Source organism: Zingiber officinale, chromosome 2B (assembly GCF_018446385.1).
Source record: "Zingiber officinale cultivar Zhangliang chromosome 2B, Zo_v1.1, whole genome shotgun sequence".
NCBI lineage: Eukaryota > Viridiplantae > Streptophyta > Magnoliopsida > Zingiberales > Zingiberaceae > Zingiber > Zingiber officinale.
The window spans coordinates 443,747-466,220 of NC_055989.1; the positions used below are offsets into that span (position 1 = coordinate 443,747).

The 22,474-nt window shown below is 38.2% G+C and overlaps 1 long non-coding RNA gene across 8 annotated transcripts; it reads right to left on the reverse strand.

Moving 5' to 3' along the window:
- Window positions 1–207: 207 nt before the first annotated feature.
- LOC122044944 lies at window positions 208–22,006 on the reverse strand. 8 transcript variants are annotated; one of them, XR_006129845.1, is made up of 8 exons: window positions 21,732–22,006; window positions 21,176–21,243; window positions 20,507–20,681; window positions 20,264–20,426; window positions 19,463–19,554; window positions 13,065–13,232; window positions 1,860–1,985; window positions 915–1,651 (listed from the first exon to the last, which is right to left on the reverse strand). It is a non-coding gene; the product is annotated as an uncharacterized LOC122044944 (long non-coding RNA). The 8 variants fall into 8 exon arrangements; XR_006129846.1 differs by lacking the exons at window positions 915–1,651; window positions 1,860–1,985 and adding an exon at window positions 209–906; XR_006129844.1 differs by lacking the exon at window positions 1,860–1,985 and having other exon boundaries at window positions 917–1,651.
- Between the last annotated feature and the right edge of the window lie 468 nt (window positions 22,007–22,474).

Genomic DNA, 22,474 nt, shown 5'->3' on the forward strand with positions numbered 1-22,474 from the left:
GCAATAATAATTTGTCTAAAATTTTAATATTAATCAAATGAAAACTTTAAATAAAACTAATAATTGTAGAGGCATTGCTTGGAAAGGATCCGCATCTTGCCAGGAGGACAGACAAGAAAGGGCAAACTGCCTTGCATATGGCTGTGAAGGGCACAAACTGTGAAGTTGTTAAAGCCCTCCTGGTTCGAGTTGCTTAGATTAGCTGCAACAATTTATTCATGTAGGAAGCTTTCAATATATGGTGTTAGCTTTCTCTTCTTTTGTATGTCAAGTATTCTCTTTCTATTGCAGATAGTAAATCTTCTACTGCTCCTCCCAAGTCTACCAAGTCATATTTTTTAAGCTAATAGTATGTAGTCTTATAAACACTGAAATATAAATTAATTATGTTTGGTAGAAGCACTGAGTTACAGTCAATATACAAGGAAAGTATGAAACATGACTTCTTGGAGTGAGTTAAATTGAAGTCTATAGCTATGATGCAGGTTTGCTATCACTAATGTATTGGCACTTGCATATATGATTTTTTTAAAAAAAAAATTCACTAGATCTTGTGAGTTTAAAATTCACAATCAGAGTAGAGTTTCTACATGCAACATGGTCTGTGTTGATTGGCAAACATCTTTAGTTGTAAGCGTGCCACGCACGCGTGTGTATTCAATGGATTACTATGCTTATGGAACATTAAATTACGAGGATATACTGAAATTTATACCTTTGCTACCACCATCTTTTCTTTTGCACTGCATGCCTCCCCCGAGCAAAGGAGCAGGCTATTGATATCAATAGAGAGACTCAACCATTCTATTGAAAGAATAAAGGAGGGCAGAAGGACAGTGTTAGAGACTGAGGAGCTCGGTGTTTCAATTCTTCAAGACTTGCATCAACAGCGACAGTCTCTTAGATCTGCAGTGCACAATATGTTTCTTTGCTAATTATCTTTCCTTAATACTGTCTCTCTAGTTGGGCTATTCTACAGATTTTATGCTTGCATGGATTCATACCAAATGAACCATCTCAGCATCCTTTCATGTACAATTGGTATATATAACACCAAGTTAACATAGCTCCTAGTTAACACGATAAATGGATGAGTATTTCAAGTAAAATCAGTCTGAAATGAATAAACCTACTCGACCACCATGTGTTGGTCAATCAATCAGACCATTATACAAATAGTGACACATCTGCTCATATCTGCATTTGTACATCTTCTTTATAGATTTATATCATTCAACTCATGTTCATGCAGAATACTGATTATCTCGATTCAAAGAAAGGCCTTGGAATACTAGATGTGGTCTCTAGTGCATTGTCAAATGCTAATTTCGACAAACAACCAAATAAGCAAGTTTTCATCCAATCTAATGACATTCAAGTCCTCTTTGCATTCAAGCAAATTCCTGGCTACACTTGTGTGCTGACTATTGAGGAGACCATCAGTGATGCTCAAAAGCCAACTGTTAGTGAAAGCAAAAAATTTGTTGTGATCTTCAATTGTCATTGACATAGCCTCCTTTATCACTGGCTTCACAGATGTCATCGAGAAGATGCACGCAACAAACATTTTTGTTCATGTTTCATTCCTCAGAATGAGTACTTGGCAATAACATTTGATTACTTCTCTGACCCCATCGTTGAGATTGTGACACTGGTATATATAACTCATAAAATTAGTGTCAGAATTTGTTGGGTTGTAAGAAGAGAATCATATTGATCACCATACCTTTATATATACAATTAATATTTCAAGATGGTAATTATCTTATTTTAGGATGTTTAGTAGTTTTGATACTAGATGAGTTGTTTTAATATCATCTCATCAATTTGATTCGATCAGTTCTGCATTAATATGATACCTTAGCTTTTTTCAGGCAACATCAATTTGATATCAAAGCGTCCTCGTGCTCCATATTCCGTCAGTTTATTAGCCATCTAACTAAGATGAAGGCTACTGGTCGACCCAAAGCCAACCTATCTCCTGTCTAACTGAAATAAGTTGACCCTACTGATTAATCAATTGAATCAGATGAACACTATCAATTATGTTGATATCAAAGGCTAAGAAAATGTTGGATTAGTACAATCATTGGTTACTAAGACAATGAGATATATCAGATAAATTTCATGAAAATATCTTTGAATCTTTGATACTCAGAATTACAATAGTGTTCGTCTGAGTTTACTTGAAATTGTTATATGGCATATCACCGATAGCTTTGCTTAAACCGATGGACACAACTTACCAAGTTAAAATCGCCTCCATAACCGAACTTCATGATCTAGTCTGATCAAGAATTCTTACTTGCTGAAAAAGGCTTAGAAAACTTTAATCCAATGGTTCTGTTGGGCTTACATCAGATTTTATCATAAAAATTATGATTTATTTTGTGAACCTCTTTCAATGGATCTTGTGGCAACTCTAGATTCTATCGTATCAATAAAGGGTTTATCTCCATTACACTCCTACCTACTTCTCGTAGAACTCTGTATCTGCCCTTTAATGTAGATATGTAAGCTTTATGCTTTGTTGATTTTTTGAATACTCTAGGTGGGATAGTACTTTTGTCTTGTTGTAGTCAATTACTCCAGGAACTCTATATTTTTGGAATTCTTTTTTTTTCTTCATATACTGTGTTATGCTGAGTCGTAACACACTATCGTCAATTAATTTTGTAATGCCTCAGTTCTGCTTCGAATGTTATGTGGGATCTCGGCTACAAAAGAAAAGAAAAGGTACGGTATTTAATGTACATGATCAAATGCTTGATAATTTAATGTGGTAAGGCATTTCATAAGCTGCAGGCACTCTCCGCTTTAGGCCGCGAGCACGCTGCACCACCTTAAATGCAGGGGGGTGTACTGGCGACGTTTTTAACGTCAATATTAATCTAACGGTGAGGGTATGGTGACACCTTTTTTACTTCTAGATCCAATAGTCATTTTAGAATACCACGGAGAATGAAAAGTCACCTCATAAGTTATCCCTGCCAAAGCTTTTAATGGTGGTGATTTGATGATGGCTGTTTTTGTCTAGCACACTCATCAGATGGTAGGAAGATCCCTACAATTGACGACATAGAGAAACGGTGCAATACCACCATTAGTCTTCTTCTAACTATTTTCGCTACCTTTCGCTATTGGGTTCTTGCGCTCTTCTCCTTTCTCCATCTTCTGTCTCTTATCCCTGCAAAGATGAGTAAGTTGTGATTCCTTCAACTGGATTTTTCCCTCATTTTCTTCCACTTCTTTTTTCCTTTGCAACTATGACTGCTAGTAGATCCTCCATCAGGTGGTATGAGACTCAATGGACGATTCTTCCTAAAGCTGCAAAACCCAAACTACGGGAGCTTTACGCCATTCCGTTAGACCATGAGATTAGGATTCCCCGACAAGATCATCGACCTAACATTCCTCCTCCCAGTTTTACTACTTTCTTCTATGGTCAATTGATAGATTTCCCATGCCCTCCTTCATACAAGATTTAGCTCATTATTTCGGTATCTCAACTGTAACCCAACTACCGTATGATTTGCGGTGCATCCATCATCTTCCGGATATTATGGCATTCCCCTTAACGAAGTTATCTTCCATTATCATTTTTACATTCAGCCTCCCGAACCTAAAACTTTCATTTTATTGCCAGGAATAAATGTAAATTTTTGGATGACTGTCCAACCTCATAGAAAGATCGACTTTTTTTCATTAAACGGCCTAAACCCTATACTTGGCTTACTCACTGGTTCGACGAACTCCACAATCAACTTAAGTTGGGAGACTACAAATCGGAGCTAGTATACTTGGAGACGACCTTCATTCTTAAGAATCTAATGTTCAACGCTATCCTCTTGGTGGAGAATGAGGCGTTGCTTCATCTGGTCGGGTTCAGCTAAAAAAAAATGTCGCTGGCCTACAGCTTTGGTGAGATTTTCATGTCTAGTAGTTTTCTTTTTGTATTAACTATCCTTTCTTTGTATTGCCAAGCAAACTATATATGACGCTTCCATCAGCAAGAAACTGAACTGGGAGTTGACTCCAACAGCGACCAGCTCATGTCGATGGATAGAGGAGGGGTGTCTTATTAGGCGCTAGTTTATCTTCCTTGTTTGACATTGTTAATAGTGAAGGGTCTGAGTCAACCACCAATACTGCCACTCATGTTATATTCTCCGACAATCACAGCTTCTACCCATGTGACTGATCTAACGGAGTCGCCTGAGGCAAGGGCTCCATCAGAGTTTCGCTCTCGGGAAAAAAGGTTAGTCCTGCAACAATCATCCCCTCCTAACCTTTCTGCCCCTGGTGGGAGTCAAGTGTATATTCACGAAGGAGAAACATTATCGAGAGTCTGGAGGCCAAATATCTCCTATGGACGATCTTACATAGATGGCTGCTGAAGCGGGAGCTGCGAAGAATAAATTGATCCTGTTAGACCCTCTCAAAGAGCTTGCTTCAACGCCTTCATTAAGGAAGAGTGACCCTCCTTCAGCGAGAAAAATTCACCTTACCATCAAAGACACAGCTCGGGAGATGTGTTGTCAAATGCGGGAGCGAGAACTAGGGAAAATCCCTCAAGCCACTAGCAAATCGCTTCCTCTCCCCTATGTGCCAACTGAGACTTTAGGCATTGGTCATACATCTCCTCCTGCCAGCGCTGAACAAGGTACCCCTCTAACTTAGCCTCTCTCAGACTCGAGGCAGCCAACGAACAGAGGGGACTTAATCCCTCTCTTGAAAAGCAATTAAAATATTATATGGAGGATCTGATACCTAACATGAGTATTCTTAAGATAATGGAATGCTCAACTTTCTCTTATCGAAAGGTATCACATCCTCCTTATATTATTTCAATTGCTCTTCAAGAGAGGGACTGAGTCCCTTCTGTTCGCTAGTCGCCTCGAGTCTGAGAGAGGCCAAGTTAGAGAGGGAATCCAGTTCAACGCCGGTAGGAGGAGACGCTTGACCAATTTCTAATGCCTCTGTCCAGTTGGCACATAGGAGAGAGGAGGCGATTAGCTAGTGGCTTAAGGGATTTTCCCAAACTCTCGCTCCAGCATTTGACAACGCATCTCCCGAGCTATGTCTTTGAGTGCAAGGTGAATTTCTCCCGCTGAAGGAGGGTCACTCTTCCTTAAGGAAGGCGCTTAAGCAAGCTCTTCGGGAGGTCTAACAGGATCAACTTATTCTTCACAGCTCCCTCTTCAGCAGTCACCTCTACAAGGTTGTCCACAGGAGATATTTGGCCTCCAAGCTCTCGATAATGTTTCTCCTGGGCTTTGCCTTCGTCAATTTACACTTGACTCCCACAAGGGATAGAAAGATTAGGAGGGGATGATTGTTGTAGGACTAACCTTTTTTCCCAAGAGCGAAACTCTGATGAAGCACTTACCTCAGGTGACTTTGTTAGATCAGTCACATGGGTAGAAGCTGCGATTGTCGGAGAATATAGCATCACATAAGTGGTGGTATTGGCGGCTGACTCAGACCCTTCGATATTAACGATGTCTGACACCAGAAAAGGAAGAGAAACTAGCATCTGATGAGACACCCCAGCTATCCATCGACATGACCTGGACGCTGGTGGAAATCAACACCTAGTTTAGTTTTTTGCTGATGGAAATGTCATACAAAGTTTGCTTTGCAAGACAAAGAAAGGATAGTTAATACAAAAAAAAAAAACTACTAGACATGAAAATCTCACCCAAGCTGCCGGCTAGCGGCACATTTTTTGGGCTCAACCCGACTAGATGAAGTAGCGCCTCATTCTCCACCAAGAAGATGACGTTAAACATTAGGTCCTTAAGAATGAAGGTCATTTCCAAGTACACTGGCTCCGATTTGTAGTCTCCCAGCTTAAGTTGATTGTGGAGTTCGTTGAGCTAGAGAGTAGGCCAAGTATATGGAATCGATCCTTCCATGCTTTGTTGGTGGTTGGATAGTTACCTAAAAATTTACATTCATTCCTGGTAGTAAAATCAAGGTTTCAGGTTCGAGAGGCCGAATGTAAAAATGATAATGGAAGATAACTTCGTTAAGGGGAATGTCATATATCCGGAAGATGATGGATATGTCACAAATCATACGGTAAGAATTTGGTTGTAGTTGAGATTCAGAAATAAACCCTAACCCCGAACCCCGAACCCCGAACCCTAAAACCATAAACCTTAACCCTAAACTCCAACCCCCAACCCCTTAAACCCGAAACCCTAACCCTAACTCCTAAACCCTAAATCCTAAACCCGAAAATCCTAAAAACCCTAAACCCCAAATCCTAAACCCTAAACCTCACTCCAGTGACTCCATATGGTGCATTGAAAGAGTATTCCTTGACAAAGCAAGGGCGAGACACATAGAAATGAATCCTCAAGATAAGGGACATATTCTTTACATTCGTGGATAGAATGAGAACAGCGGATAGATAAAGACTCTATCACTTGTTCTAGAGCGTAGTTTCGAATAAATCCAAGAGTTGAGGAGCACCTCCGGCATTTAGGACATGTAACTAGGAATCCTTTCTCAAATTGCAAAGTGTCCATTTTAACTCTCAACAAAAGATCAACAACATATAAACTCAAAGAAGGACCTGGTAGATAGGTGGGATGAGACGGTCGTTGCACAGAGCACATCTAAGGATATCGAGTTTTATCCTCACCATCGTCCACTCTGAAGGACTGGATGAGTTTTATCCTCACCGTCGTCCCTCAAGTTATGATATGAACATTTACATTTATCAAACATATTAAGCAGCACAAAGATGTCGCCGTCGTCGTCATTGCTTGCATTGAGCACTAGTAATGGCTCCGCTAGACTCATAGAAACTCGTAGTGGGATATCATAACTGAAGTTGTAAATTATGAAGTTGTGCTCCGTCGTAAAGTGTTGTACCAGGGCTCCATATGGTGCATTGAAAGAGCATTCTTTGACAAAGCAAGGGCGAGACAGATAACTACATTCCTTTTCATGGTTTGAAATGAATCCTCAAGATAAGGGACATATTCTTTACATTCGTGGATAGAATGAGAACAACGGATAGATAAAGACTCTATCACTTGTTCTAAAGCGTAGTTTCGAATAAATCCAGGAGTTGAGGAGGAGCACCTCCGGCATTTAGGACATGTAACTATGAATCCTTTCTCAAACTGCAAAGTGTCTATTTTAACACCCAACAAAAGATCAACAACATATAAACTCGGGAAGAACCACAAAAGATCAACAACATATAAACTCGAAGAAGGACCTGGTAGATAGGTGGGATGAGATGGCGGTTGCACAGAGCACATCTAACGATATCGAGCTTTATCCTCACCGTCGTCCACTCTGAAGGACTGGATGAGTTACTCTTCTCTTCCATATTTTCAATTGAGAGACTGGATGAGTTACTCTTCTCTTCTATATTTTCAGTTGAGGGGCTTGATGAGGTACTTTTCCATCTTCTCTTCTTCCTTTTGCCACTAGAGTGTTTGATTGACATGGAGGTCGAGCGATGGAGCACCGTCGTCAATGCAGGAGCAATTAGAAGAAGGCGAAGGTGAAGGCGAGAAGAATGTGTAAGCGAGAGGAGAGGCAGTTTACAAGCCGAGAAAGAGAGAAGGAAAGGATTCTGCAACTAATTTAATGTCTCTCTTTTTTTTGCTTTAATACATCTTGTCTCTTTAATACGTCTTGTGACCTACAGATAGACAGCTTTTGAAATTATTTAAGGCATGTGACTGGATAGCATATCAATAAAAAGCCATAGTGTGATGCCGCTGCCCATTCTCATGATGTTGCCTTCAATGTGATTGTCAGACGATTGGGTGGGGCGAGGGTAGGAAGTTAATGTGAAGCAAATGTGTGATGAGATCCGATTGAAGCATACGAAGAAAAAGGTGTTCAACCATCTGGATTCTGTCATCTTGGTCCAAACCCGTAATATCGTTTTAAATCTGATTTAAATTTATTATAAGCTCAAACTGAAATTAAATTGACCTCCATCTACTTTATTCCCAATAAATCCTAATTAAACATATATATAAAATCTTAATCAAATTTGATTAATAATTCTGTTGATCATTTGGAAGTGTATTGTTTAATACAGAACCTGACAGTAGGATATTAATCAGGGCTCGCTTTAGACATAGTCCATTAAGGCATATGCCTAGGTCCCCAATTTTTATTGGGGTCCACTATTTTTAAAATATTAAATATATTTTTATTTGCTTTTTAAAGAGAATAAAAAAGAATAAGATTTATGTGATAAAAGATTGCACAATCTCATTTTCTAAAAATTTGAACTATTATTTATAATATATTAAATATATTTTTATAATAGGACCCACGTGATTAAAGATTTACATGATCTCCATCTCTAATCAATGCTTCGGAAAAATCTCATTATGGTTCCAATTGATAAAGTCATAAAGGAACTCTCTTGTTTTAACAAATTAAATTTATTTTTAATTATAGATGTTATTTTATAAGATACAAATCTATTCCTCTTCTATCTCTCAATCCTAGTATTTTCTTGTTAGTTTCCTTTTCATTGGTGATGCTTTCTCCTTTAATTAATAATAATATGAATTAGAAATTTTTTATCATATCCATACAATGTAAAATAAAATTTTTAATTTTTTTTAGTTCCCCTATTCCCCTTTTCCAACTCCCTCTCTCTGTGCTTCTCTTGTTCGTTGAGATTGGAGAAGAGAAACCACACCTAACACTAACATGCTAATCTGTGCTGCTACTATGCTCCTTAATTAATTAAATTCAAATATTGATGCATTCATCCATATTTTGTCCAATCGAAATAGAAAATTTTATTATTTTTGAGCAATAATGAGTTAGATACCTTTATCATTTCGTTTCCTTGATATATATTAAGTTTAACTTTTATTTAGATGTATTTATAGTCATAAATTGTTGGATTTTCCCTTTGTCTCCGTTCTATCATTTACAACTATTCTAGTTTAGGTATAAAAAATATGATTTATTTTTTCTTTTGCGTCATGCCTAAAAAGGCTCACATTTAGTTCTTTATAAATGATAATATTTTAAGGATTATATTGAGCTATAGTACGCGATTCATCTACCAAGTCCAGCTTCAAAAGCCTCCGCTGGGCGTTGTCTTCGCTGTAGTGTTGTATCCGATCGAAATCAACTCCGACTTCGACGGGGACGACCGCTTCGCAAGCATACACCATGTGGAACAGAGTTATCCCGGTCCCTTCTTTAGGAATTGCGCGCATAAGATTCGCAAGATCTCCCAATTGCGACTTTAGCCTACCCGTTGCTCTTAGGATAGGCCACGGAGGTGAAAGCTTGTTGGATGTCATATCCTCCGCACCATTTTATGAGTTTCTGACCCGCAAGTTGCCTTCCGTTATCTGAGACGGGCCGGCGCGGGAAGTCGAACCAGCAGATGATGTGTTGCCAGATGAACTTCATGACCATCTTTTCGGTTATTCTTGCCAGCGGCTCGAATTCGACCCATTTGGAAGTAATCCACTGTGATGAGCAGGAACTTCCGCTCACCTATCGCCATGGGCAATGGCCCCACAATGTCCATGCTCCACTGGTCGAACGGGCAAGAGACTGTGGATGCCTTCATCTCCGCAGTCGGTCTAAGCGAGAGGCTATGGTATTTCTGACAAGACAGACTGCGGAGATGAAAGCACATAAAAATATATTTAATATTTTAAAAATAATGGACCCCAATAAAAATTGAGAACCTAGGTATAGGCCTTAATGGACTATGCCTAAAGCGAGCCTCGATTAATATCCTACAGTCAGGTTCTGTATTAAACAATACACTTTCAAATGATCAACAGAATTATTAATCAAATTTGACTAAGATTTTATATATATGTTAATTAGGATTTATTGGGAATAAAGTAGATGGAGGTCAATTTAATTTCAGTTTGAGCTTATAATAAATTTAAATCAGATTTAAAACAATATTACGGGTTTGGACCAAGATGACAGAATCCAGATGGTTGAACACCTTTTTCTCCGTATGCTTCAATCGGATCTCATCACACATTTGCTTCACATTAACTTCCTACCCTCGCCCCACCCAATCGTCTGACAATCACATTGAAGGCAACATCATGAGAATGGGCAGCGACATCACACTGTGGCTTTTTATTGATATGTTATCCGGTCACATGCCTTAAATAATTTCAAAAGCTGTCTATCTGTAGGTCACAAGACGTATTAAAGAGACAAGATGTATTAAAGCAAAAAAAAGAGACATTAAATTAGTTGCAGAATCCTTTCCTTCTCTCTTTCTCGGCTTGTAAACTGCCTCTCCTCTCGCTTACACATTCTTCTCGCCTTCGCCTTCGCCATCTTCTAATTGCTCCTGCATTGACGACGGTGCTTCATCGCTCGACCTCCATGCCAATCAAACACTCCAGTGGCAAAAGGAAGAAGAGAAGAAGGAAGAGTACCTCATCAAGCCCCTCAACTAAAAATATAGAAGAGAAGAGTAACTCATCCAGTCCCTCAACTGAAAATATGGAAGAGAAGAGTAACTCATCCAGTCCTTCAGAGTGGACGACGGTGAGGATAAAGCTCGATATCCTTAGATGTGCTCTGTGCAACGGCCATCTCATCCCACCTATCTACCATGTCCTTCTTCGAGTTTATATGTTGTTGATCTTTTGTGGTTCTTCCCGAGTTAATATGTTGTTGATCTTTTGTTGGGTGTTAAAATAGACACTTTGCAGTTTGAGAAAGGATTCATAGTTACATGTCCTAAATGCCGGAGGTGCTCCTCCTCAACTCCTGGATTTATTCGAAACTACGCTCTAGAACAAGTGATAGAGTCTTTATCTATCCGTTGTTCTCATTCTATCCACGAATGTAAAGAATATGTCCCTTATCTTGAGGATTCATTTCAAACCATGAAAAGGAATGTAGCTATCTGTCTCGCCCTTGCTTTGTCAAAGAATGCTCTTTCAATGCACCATATGGAGCCCTGGTACAACACCTTACGACGGAGCACAACTTCACAATTTACAACTTCAGTTATGATATCCCACTACGAGTTTCTATGAGTCTAGCGGGAGCCATTACTAGTGCTCAATGCAAGCAATGACGACGACGGCGACATCTTTGTGCTGCTTAATATGTTTGATAAATGTAAATGTTCATATCATAACTTTTCAGTAGTGTGTTACAGTCAATCTCGTCCTTCTAGGACATCTACTAAACTGGTAGTGAGGACAGATACAGGAATAGAGCTTCAGCTTAAGGCTTCCGTCCAACAATGGAAAATTTTATTTGAATTATTTCCAGACAAGTTTTTCTTGTGGTTCCTGGTAACTTTTACAGTCATGATGGAAAGCTCGATCTGGAAATTCAGATGTATGCATCGTCATGACGCATCAAATGTTGTTATTGTTTATGTTTATCCATGGTGGCAAAAGACGAATAAGCTCGCCCCAACGCCCCCGCCAACCCGTCTCAGGACAAACACGGAGGAGGTAAATCTCGGGCGTCTACTAGCTTTTGGAATAGTGACTAGCACATAAGGGAGACATTTAACTCGGCTACTAGTCTCGGTTTATGTTTATCCATGGTTCTGTAAAAAGTAGTTTAGTTTGTAGATGAAGTAGTTTAGTTTGGTGTCCTGTTCCATCCTGTCATGCGAGGTCATATATATTGCGTTTACTTGTGGTAAAAAGCTTGAATTCGTCCAATATTTGAATTGTCTTGCTCATTTTCTGATTAAGTTATTTTAATTTTGATGTTTTGAAAAATTTAGCCATACTAATCTGATATGAAATTTGTTCAATAGTGTTAGACTACTATCTACCCAGAGGCATCCTTTTAAAATGTAACGATTTTTTAACAATAAATTAAAACTTATGTTTGTCTAAATGTAACGATCGATGTAATAATAAAGAGAGACATGCGATATCTTACTACTGCTTTAAATGTAATGCTTAATAATAAAGAGAGGTTAAGAGTAAACTTCTTCTCTCTCTTTTTTTTTGTCATTCTATTGTAATTTCAACGAAATTCTATGCATTTAGTAATGCTTATAAATGTGTTACGAGTTGCCTTTGTATTTTAATTTTTCTAATTGATTTTTTTGTTGACTTTAGACTTGCAATATTAGATTTTTTTAAATGTTAGGTCTTAACCCGGCATGTGAACTCATCTTGGAGTTCGAGTTGAACTTAATGTCCGAGATTTATAGTGGTTTATAGAAACATAATTTTTTCTATGAACTGAATCTAGTTTCTATTTTTAACTTTAGTCAACGTGTTATCACTTATTCATCTCTAAACTTTCAAATGTAATATGATCCGAGACTCAGCCACTAATCTGAAACTATAGGCTATTGTCGATCCACTAATCTGAAACTAAGGAGATCCCAACCTATAGTTTACTACAATTGTTGGTGGAGCCAAAAGTCACAGACTAGTCCGATACAAGTAGATTCAAGTCCATTAAAGCAGAAAGAAAGAAAAATACTCTTAGACACGATGTATCCACCCTAGTTCTACGGTGAATACTGACTGAAAAGGAACGAGGGATCTGACAAAGCTGTCGGTAGGCCTAAGCCACATAGCCGGGACCGCCATCTCCATGGCCGTGGTCAAGTTCGAGGAGCCACCGAGAATAAAAGCACACTTATTAATAAAAATACCATATAGTGATAGGAGAAGCAAAACAAAAACAGTGCTAGAAAAAATGGCTACTGCTCCTACATAACTTCAATGTCCACAAGAGCAAGTCTAAGTAAAAGTTATGAACAATTTCAACCTATCGTACAGGATTAACATGATGAAATTCACAAAGCAGAACCTCAACGTAATAAATAAGATGTGATTTCAATATAGAACTACAACATAGCATATTGGAACATAACATGAGGCAATTCATAGGACAGAACTTGAACATTGTAAATCTACAACAATTCACAACCAAATTTCAGCATGATAAGCATGAAGCAATTTCCAACAGGAATAACATGATGCAATTCATAAGACAGAACTGTTAGTAAGCATGAGGCAATTCACAATATAACTTCAACATAGCATAAATGGATAACAACATGAGGCAATTGTGGCAACCTTTATTAGCGCACATTCATTTGGTCCTTATTCATGATCCATTGAGAGGTACCTCTTAGGAGAATATAAATTGTCCATCCGTAGCCATTCTACATTTCTTTATCATTCATGTTTGGAAGGGTCCTCCCCATGACAGCCATCCCATACTATCACCGCTCATGCCCATGTCTATAATTAGTTAGATAAATAGAGAAACTCGATTTAATCATATGTAAACACACAAGTAATCATGCATAGTTCTTCTACTAACATAAGGTGATCTATTTGGTATTGCTAATCATACATATACAATCAAAGCATCAGTAGGTAAGTAAAAAAAAACATTTACTAAAATAATGCAAATTCCAATCCTTACAAATAAATCACAATTCAAACCCAAAACTATTCCAAATCCTCACCATCTTCATTTGCTATCAAACCCGAGATGCTCTCATAACATAAATACCAAAACCACAACCAAGCACACAAAAAAAACCAAAACCGAATCCTAACACCTGTTCACAAACCCACAACATCATCCGATTGTTCATCAACATAAATGCAGAAAACTCCACACCCATTTCACTATCAACTCCTTCTCCAGATCGTTCATCAACACAAATGCAGAAAAACTCAACACCTGTTCAAACTCCCACTCCATCATCAAAGCATATATCATTACAATTGCAGAAATCCAATACCATCATCTAAATGTTCATCAAGAACAAACTCAGAAAACCCAACATCTGTTCAAGAATCCAGAAAAAACATCACCACATTGCATATCAAAAGCATATTCCAGAACGCACCGAGACCTACTCCAAGAAAAAGACAGTACTAACACAAAAGACTACACCACAACTAGCCGACGGAAGCAATGATGGGTGTCCTATCCAAATCCCTCTTAACAAAACCTATTGTTATTCAGAAATTTCCCAGTAAGAAATGTGAGAAATTAGAAATTGATTCGCCAACTCCTAAATCTGTTCTGATGAGTCAAAAATCAAATAAAGGAGCAAAGAAATCAATCTGCAAGAGTGAACTTAAAAGAATTACCAATCCTAATCCTAACGAAGCTGCAAGAGAATAGCTGTTGGAGTTCAAAGGACGGTAAGTAAAAGATCATTAAATTCTACAATGTTTTTAAAATGCCTCATAAAGCTCAAGTTTTGTATATCATTGTCCTAGCTCCTTCTTATGTTTTGAAACACTAAGAGATCAACAAAGGTGAAAGCATGTTTCTAGTACTTTTCTTTGTACTTGAGTTATCATTTGTGGTCTAAAATTCAGTCAATAGTGATACCAATCCTTCCTTGGACTACTATGTACCTTCAACATTTGCTAGATCAAATATGCAATGGTTTGCTCCAATGTCAAATGAGTGGTGTTGCATCCTATAAATAGTGTGTTAATTATGCCATAAATAGATGAAATATGAATGAAATAAGTTGATACTCTTGTTTATTTACTGCCTTATATGATGTAGATGAGTATTGAGCTCATTATTCTAAAGTGTCGATACAATTTGTTTTTACTCTTCAAATTCTACATGTTTGGCACTCTAAACTCTGCTACCAATGCATTAGTTGAGCAATAATAATTTGTCTAAAATTTTAATATTAATCTAATGAAAACTTTTGTAAAATACCAAAAATGGGCATATCATCTTAAGAGAATTTTTCGGAATTTTTAAAAAAATTTCGGAGCTCGTATGCACGAGTTTACGGGGATAAAACGGAGCCTCGGGGAAACCTGTTTAGTACCCAATTTAAACGAGGAAATGTTTTATTTTCTTTTGTTTTTCTCTTTTTTTTATTCTTCTCCGTTTTCTTTTTTTTTTCTCCCGCGTGCCCGAGCCGTTCCCCGACGCGCCCTCTTCTTCATCTTCGCCGAGACCTAACCACCCTTCCCAACCGGCGCCACAAAAACCGCCTTCTCCCTCGTGTACAAGGTGATCGGCCAAGGAGTCCGAGCCTCTGCCGATTCTCCCCTCTTTATGCTCGTGGCCTAGCTAGCCACCGGCCACCACAACCAACGCCGACTTCCTTTGCCTAGCGTCGCCAGCCGACCGCCACGAGAGCACCGCCGGCTCCTCCTCTCGGCCAATCCATCCTCGCCGGCCGACGAGAGCCAAGGAAAGAAGATCTCTTCCTCACGCGATTTCCTCTGCCGACACCGACCCTCATCTCCTCTGCTCAGTGTCGCCGGCACAGATCTAGTCTCTTCATCGCCGGCGACACTAAGAGATCATTAAATTCTAGTACTTTTCTTTGTAATTGTGTTATTATTTGTGGTCTAAAATTCAGTCGATAGTGATACCAATCCTTCCTTGGACTACTATGTACCTTCAACATTTGCTAGATCAATATGCAATGGTTTGCTCCAATGTCAAATGAGTGGTGTTGCATCCTATAAATAGTGTGTTAATTATGCCATAAATAGATGAAATATGAATGAAATAAGTTGATACTCTTGTTTATTTACTGCCTTATATGATGTAGATGAGTATTGAGCTTATTATTCTGAAGTGTCGATACAATTTGTTTTTACTCTTCAAATTCTACATGTTTGGCACTCTAAACTCTGCTACCAATGCATTAGTTGAGCAATAATAATTTGTCTAAAATTTTAATATTAATCAAATGAAAACTTTAAATAAAACTAATAATTGTAGAGGCATTGCTTGGAAAGGATCCCCATCTTGCCAGGAGGACAGATGAGAAGGGGCAAACTGCCTTGCATATGGCTGTGAAGGGCACAAACTGGGTAGTTGTTAAAGCCCTTGTGGATGCTGATCCAGCAATACTGATGCTACCAGACAGAGCCGGGAACACACAGTATTACATATTACATTTCTGGTGCTCTGGTTCGAGTTGCTTATGTTAGCTGCAACAATTTATTCATTTAGGAAGCTTTCAATATATGGTGTTAGCTTTCTCTTCTTTTGTATTTCAAGTATTCTCTTTCTATTGCAGATAGTAAATCTTCTACTGCTCCTCCCAGGTCTACTAAGTCATATTTTTTAAGCTAATAGTATGTAGTCTTATAAACACTGAAATATAAATTAATTATGTTTGGTAGAAGCACTGAGTTACAGTCAATATACAAGGAAAATATGAAACATGACTTCTTGGAGTGAGTTAAATTGAAGTCGATAGCTATGATGCTGGTTTGCTATCACTTATATTGGCACTTGCATATATGATTTTTTTTAAAAAAAAAAAATTCACTAGATCTTGTGAGTTTAAAATTCACAATCAGAGTAGAGTTTCTACATGGAACATGGTCTGTGTTGATTGGCAAACATCTTTAGTCGTAAGCGTGCCACACACGCGTGTATTCAATGGATTACTATGCTTATGGAACATTAAATTACGAGGATATACTGAAATTTATACCTTTGCAACTGCCATCTTTTCTTTTGCACTACATGCCTCACCCAAGCAAAGGAGCAGGCTATTGATATCAATAGAGAGACTCAACCATTCCATTGAAAGAATAAAGGAGGGCAGAAAGACAGTGTTAGAGACTGAGGGCAGAAAGTAGTGCACAATATGTTTCTTTGCTAATTATCTTTCATTAATACTTTGTACATAATATTTAATATGTCATGTCAATTGATTGTGCTTTTCACCATCACCATTTAAGACCGCTCATTAAAAAAAACGAAATGGAAAAGGCAACCAATGTCCTAGATAATTTGCCTAAATTAGCTTGTAGGCACTACTTCTGAAATTCTTTATAACCATGCTGACTAAATCCTGCTATAGGACATTGAATGTATCCTCTCCGCTTGCATCATTCAAGGGACGTCTTAAACTTGGTAAATTGACTCCAACTAAGATGAAGGCTATTGGTCGACCCAAAGTCAACCTATCTCCTATCTGACTGAAATAAGTTGACCCTATTGATTAATTAATTGAATCAGATGGGCATTATCAATTATGTTGATATCAAAGGCTAAGAAAATGTTGGATTAGTACAATCATTGGTTACTAAGACAATGAGATATATCAGATAAATTTCATAAAAATAGCTTTGAATCTTTGATACTCAGAATTACATAGTGTTCATCTGAGATTACTTCAAATTGTTATATGGCATATCACCGGTAGCTCTGCTTAAACCCGATGGATACAACTTACCAAGTTAAAATCGCATCCATAACCTAATTTCATGATCTAGTCTGATCAAGAATTCTTGCTGAAAAAGGCTTAGAAAACTTTAATCCAATGGTTCTGCTAGGCTTACATCAGATTTTTATCATAAAAATTGTGATTTCTTTTGTGAACCTCTTTTAATGGATCTTGCGGCAACTCTAGATTCTATCGTATCAATAAAGGGTTTATCTCCATTACACTCCTACCTACTTCTTGTAGAACTCTGTATTTGCCCTTTAAAGTAGATAAGTAAGCTTTATGCTTTGTTGTTTTTTTTTAATACTCTAGGTGGGACAGTACTTTTATCTTATGATAGTCAATTACTCCAAGAACTCTATATTTTTGGAATTCTTTTTTTTCTTCATATATTGTGTTATGCTGAGGCGTAACACACTATCGTCAATTAATTTTGTAATGCATCGGTTCTGCTCCGAATGTTATGTGGGGTCTCGGCTACAAAAGAAACGAAAAAATGCGGTATTTAATGTACATGATCAAATGCTTGGTAATTTAATGTGGTAAGGCATTTCATGAGCTGCATGCGCTCTCCGCTTTGGGCCACGAGCACGCCGAACCGCCTTAAATGCAGGGGTGTGTGCTGGCAACATTTTTAACGTCAATTTTAATCTAATGGTGAGGTATAGTGACACATTTTTTACTTCTAGATCCAATAGTCATCTTAGAATACCACGGAAAATGAAAAGTCAACTCGTAAATTATCCCTACCAATGTTTTTAATGGTGGTGATTTGATGGTGGTTGTTTTTGTCTAGCACACTCATCAGATGGTAGGAAGATCCCTGCAATACCACCGTTAGCCTTCTTCTAACTATTTTCGCTACCTTTCACTATTGTGTTCTTGCGCTCTTCTCCTTTCTCCATCTTTTGTCTTCTATCCCTGCAAAGATAAGTAAGTTGTGACTCCTTCAACTGGATTTTTTCCTCCATTTCTCTACTCTTCCGCTTTTTTTTCCTCTACAACTATGATTGCTAGTAGATCCTCCATCAGATGGTATGTGACTCAATAGACGATTCTCCTTGAAGCTGCAAGACCCAAACTACGGGAGCTTTACATCATTCCGTTAGACCATGAGATTAGGATTCTCCGACGAGATCATCGACCTAACATTCCTCCTTCCGATTTTACTACTTTCTTCTATAGTCAATTGATAGGCGGCTTACGATTTCCCATCCCCTCCATACAAGATTTAGCTCATTATTTCGGTATCTCAACTGCAACCCAACTCCTACCGTATGATTTGCGGCGCATCCATCATCTTCCGGATATATGACATTCCCCTTAACAAAGTTATCTTCCATTATCATTTTTACATTTGGCCTCCCGAACCTGGAACCTTCATTTTACTACCAGGAATAAATGTAAATTTTTGGGTGACTGTCCAACCTCCAACAAAGCATGGAAAGATCGATTCTTTTTCATTAAACGACCTAAACCCTATATTTGGTCTACTCTCTGGCTCGACGAACTCCACAATAATTTAAGATGGGAGACTACAAATCGGAGCCAGTGTACTTAGAGACGACCTTCATTCTTAAGGACCTAATGTTGAACGTCATCCTCTTGGTGGAGAATGAGGCGTTGCTTCATCTGGTCGGGTTCAGCCCCAAAAATATGCCGCTGACTGACAGCTTGGGTGAGATTTTCATGTCTAGTAATTTTCTTTATGTATTAATTATCCTTTCTTTGTATTGCAAATAAAACTTTATATGACACTTCCATCAGCAAGAAACTGAACTGGGAGTTGACATCCAACAGCGACCAGCTCATGTCGATGGATAAAGGTGAGTGTCTTATTAGGCGCTAGTTTATCTTCCTTCTCTAGTGTCCGACATCATTAATAGTGAAGGGTCTGAGTTAGCCCCAATACCGCCACTCATGCGATGTTATATTCTCTGACAATCACAGCTTCTACCCATGCGACTGATCTAACGGAGTCACCTGAGACAAGAGCTCCATCAGAGTTTCGCTCTCAGGGAAAAAGGTTAGTCCTACGACAATCATCTCCTCCTAACCTTTCTACCCCTGGTGGGAGTCAAGTGCAGATTCACGAAGCCAAGGTCAAGGAGAAACATTATCGAGAGTCTGGAGGCCAAATATCTCCTATTGACGACCTTGGAGAGGTGGCTGCTGAAACAGGAGCTACAAAGAATAAGATGATCCTGTTAGACCCCTTAAAGAGATTGCTTCAGCACCTTCCTTAAGGAAGAGGGTCACAACAAGAGAAAAAAAGGGTCAGACCTGCATCCAAAGCAAGAGCAACAGGTAATTGACTCCAGGTTGATAAAACTTTGCTCTTCCACTATCCGAAGCAACAGCAACAAGGGTCAGACCTGCATCCAAAACCCAAACTAGTTTCAATGCAAGCAAAGCAGTCAAAACTCAACATCAGAATAGAAGATTACAGAGGGATTACATTATATAACTTAAAATAAAAATACTTTTGCTCCATCTGAAAACAGTATGAAATGTGAACTTTAGTATTTGTTGTAAACATCAGCAAACAAAGGTACAGAAGCATAACATCAAACTTCGATTGTAGTTATTCAAGTTACAAGAATAGATATGATCAACATTCGTGTGATGCTAGCTTTGCTATCTTTGAGGAACAAAATAACAAGAACAAACATGATGAGTATCCATGAGTAACGGATAAAAGAAGGATGTTTTCCATAACTAGGTAAATCGGTTGGCCAATGGCAACCACAAGGAAAGTATGCGATAAAATATCGGTATGTACTCGAACCATTTTCTGTACTGATACAAGTAGACAAAGCTAAGAATTGATCATGTAGCGATTTGTTGTAAATATACTGACAACAATACCGGATGAAGAATGCTAGAGTATAAAAAAATAAGTCCAGAAAATTATTAAATAAAATACTCAAATAACTGCGTCTACAATTAGTACGTGAAAATCAATCATGTTATCACAACAAGATAAGATATTACATAGCAAAAAATTCTGAATTCTTTGACATAGAAATTACTCAATACAACCTGAAGATTTTAAAAGAAAAATAACCAAAATGAAAAACTCACGATTTTGTAACTATTTCAGCTACAAGAGGAACTTTAGAGACCATTTCCTCATATGAAGCAATTTCTGGCACCTGACACAATGCAGTAAGAAGGGTGATGGAGAGCCTCAAATATGGCTCTTTATCCTCCGCACTACCAAACCCACCAGATCCCTTTACCATACCTAAAAGAAAACCCAAGGAACTTGAATCATGAGAAAATAAACAAAAGTTGAAGTTATTAGGAAAAGGTCCCAAGAATTACCAGTTAAGATGAGTCTCTGAAGAAAACAAGCACCGACAGCATCATAGACCTTTAGAACAGCAGTTGTGTCGTCCCCATGACAGAATTTTGAGGTGAGAAGGAGACCGACCAGCTTTTGCTCATCCCACTGGCCTCTCAACAGCTTCAAACAATCATCCAAGGGTCCACTCAATGCCTGAGGAAAAAAGGGAAAGTTAGCAAATGTACAATTTTTTGTGTGGATGTGATAAAGAAAGAGAAATGAAGGAAGAAGTATGCTTGCTTCTTGGAACGACAAGTTGAATTAGAGGAGTTCTAGTGCCCAAGCTTTCCACGGATAGGACGAAGAAGTATGTTCACCTCTATCTCGCAAATAGTGACAGTGAGAGGCAGAGAGGGAGAGACACAGAAGCGCAAGAGAAGTAGAAAGACAGTAGGAACAGCCTTTCTAGCCTCTGGTGGCTACGGCTGTGTGCACGACAAGGGGCAACCAAACAAATCCATTGTTAACAGAACCTCTCCTCATTGTCAACAAAAAAACTTTAACAGAACAACGCCAAAGTTATCTCCTTTTTATGATAATTTCCCACTAGCATTCCCCCGTTAAGACATAATAGATGACTTGCACTTTCTTTCCAAAAAAATATTTGCAAGACGAAAAAGAAATGAATTGAAAAGGCTACAACAAACCTGTGTGTTCTATTCGGTGTAGTCTCAGCACTTGATTGCTCTAATTTTTCCTTTAATGTTGTGATATACTGTCAAATGTTATAAGTTGATGACTTTGTCAATTGAAAAATAATAATAATACAAAATTCTTTAATCATCAATTTATGGAAACAAATTAGAAACACAAGAAAATCAATGAAGTTCATATATATTTCTACCAAACTGAAAAGCCTTAGATATGATGACAACTGCATGTAGCTTAACTTGTGGCGGTTTCAGAAGGATTACAAACTTTCAAAATAGCCAACGGAAAATACTAGGAGAATAAGAAAACATAGTGGAAGAAGATCAACTTGCTAAGGAAGACACAAGTATCTGGTTTTTGGCTTTAATGTCTAAGAGATTTAAAAAAAAAAAAAAAAAAAGAAAAAAGAATCCCCTTTCACTAAGGTTCCGATTGATGGTTTCCTGGTCCCAGGAAACCTAATGATCACTCGATTCGTCAATCTCTGGAAACAGTAAAAAAAAAATACAAGGAAAAGTAACGGAGGAGCTTAAATCTCTCACAATGCTAAACCTTTTAATGGAGAAGCACTCGCCGTAACTTCCATTCCGGCAAACGCTCGGCATCCTCGTTGCCAGAGTGAAGGAGAGGAAACAATGGTTAGTTTGCCGCAGTTTAAGAACTATATTAGCTGTATTCCGGAGGCTACTGCTGAGACTGCTGCGCTGTTGCCGAGGCTGCAGGTGACCGTTGCTGAGAAACGGCTACTGCCGAGTGCCGAGACTTCAGAGACACAGTTGAGTTTCCTTGCGGGGCGGGGGATGTTGGTTCTGCCCTAATTATGGGCCCCCACCATTTGCTTACAACATTAAAGGGACATTTATGCCCCTTAAATTTTAAAAAAATTGTGACATATAAACGGTATAGATGCATCTATCCAAATAAATGATCAAACGGAGGATATGCAAGGGCCAAGCAACAATGAGCTCATTTAAAGGTTTTTTAAGTACTAAATTAATTGGAAATTAAATACCTGATACCATTCTTAGTGGTTTAATTTGATTACTAATTAATACCGACCAAATTAAGCCGAAGACCCTCTCCGTAATACATCTAATAATATAGACTATATTTGTCATGCATAAAACTTAAAAACATTCAGTGCACAAATGATTTATGAAATAATTGATATCTAGGAGCATATGTAAATACATGGAAGATACATACTTGAATTAAGTGGTCAAACTAAAACAATTGGATTTTTTTTTATGAGTAATGAATGACCTTATATAACATGTATCTACTGTCGTGGCTAA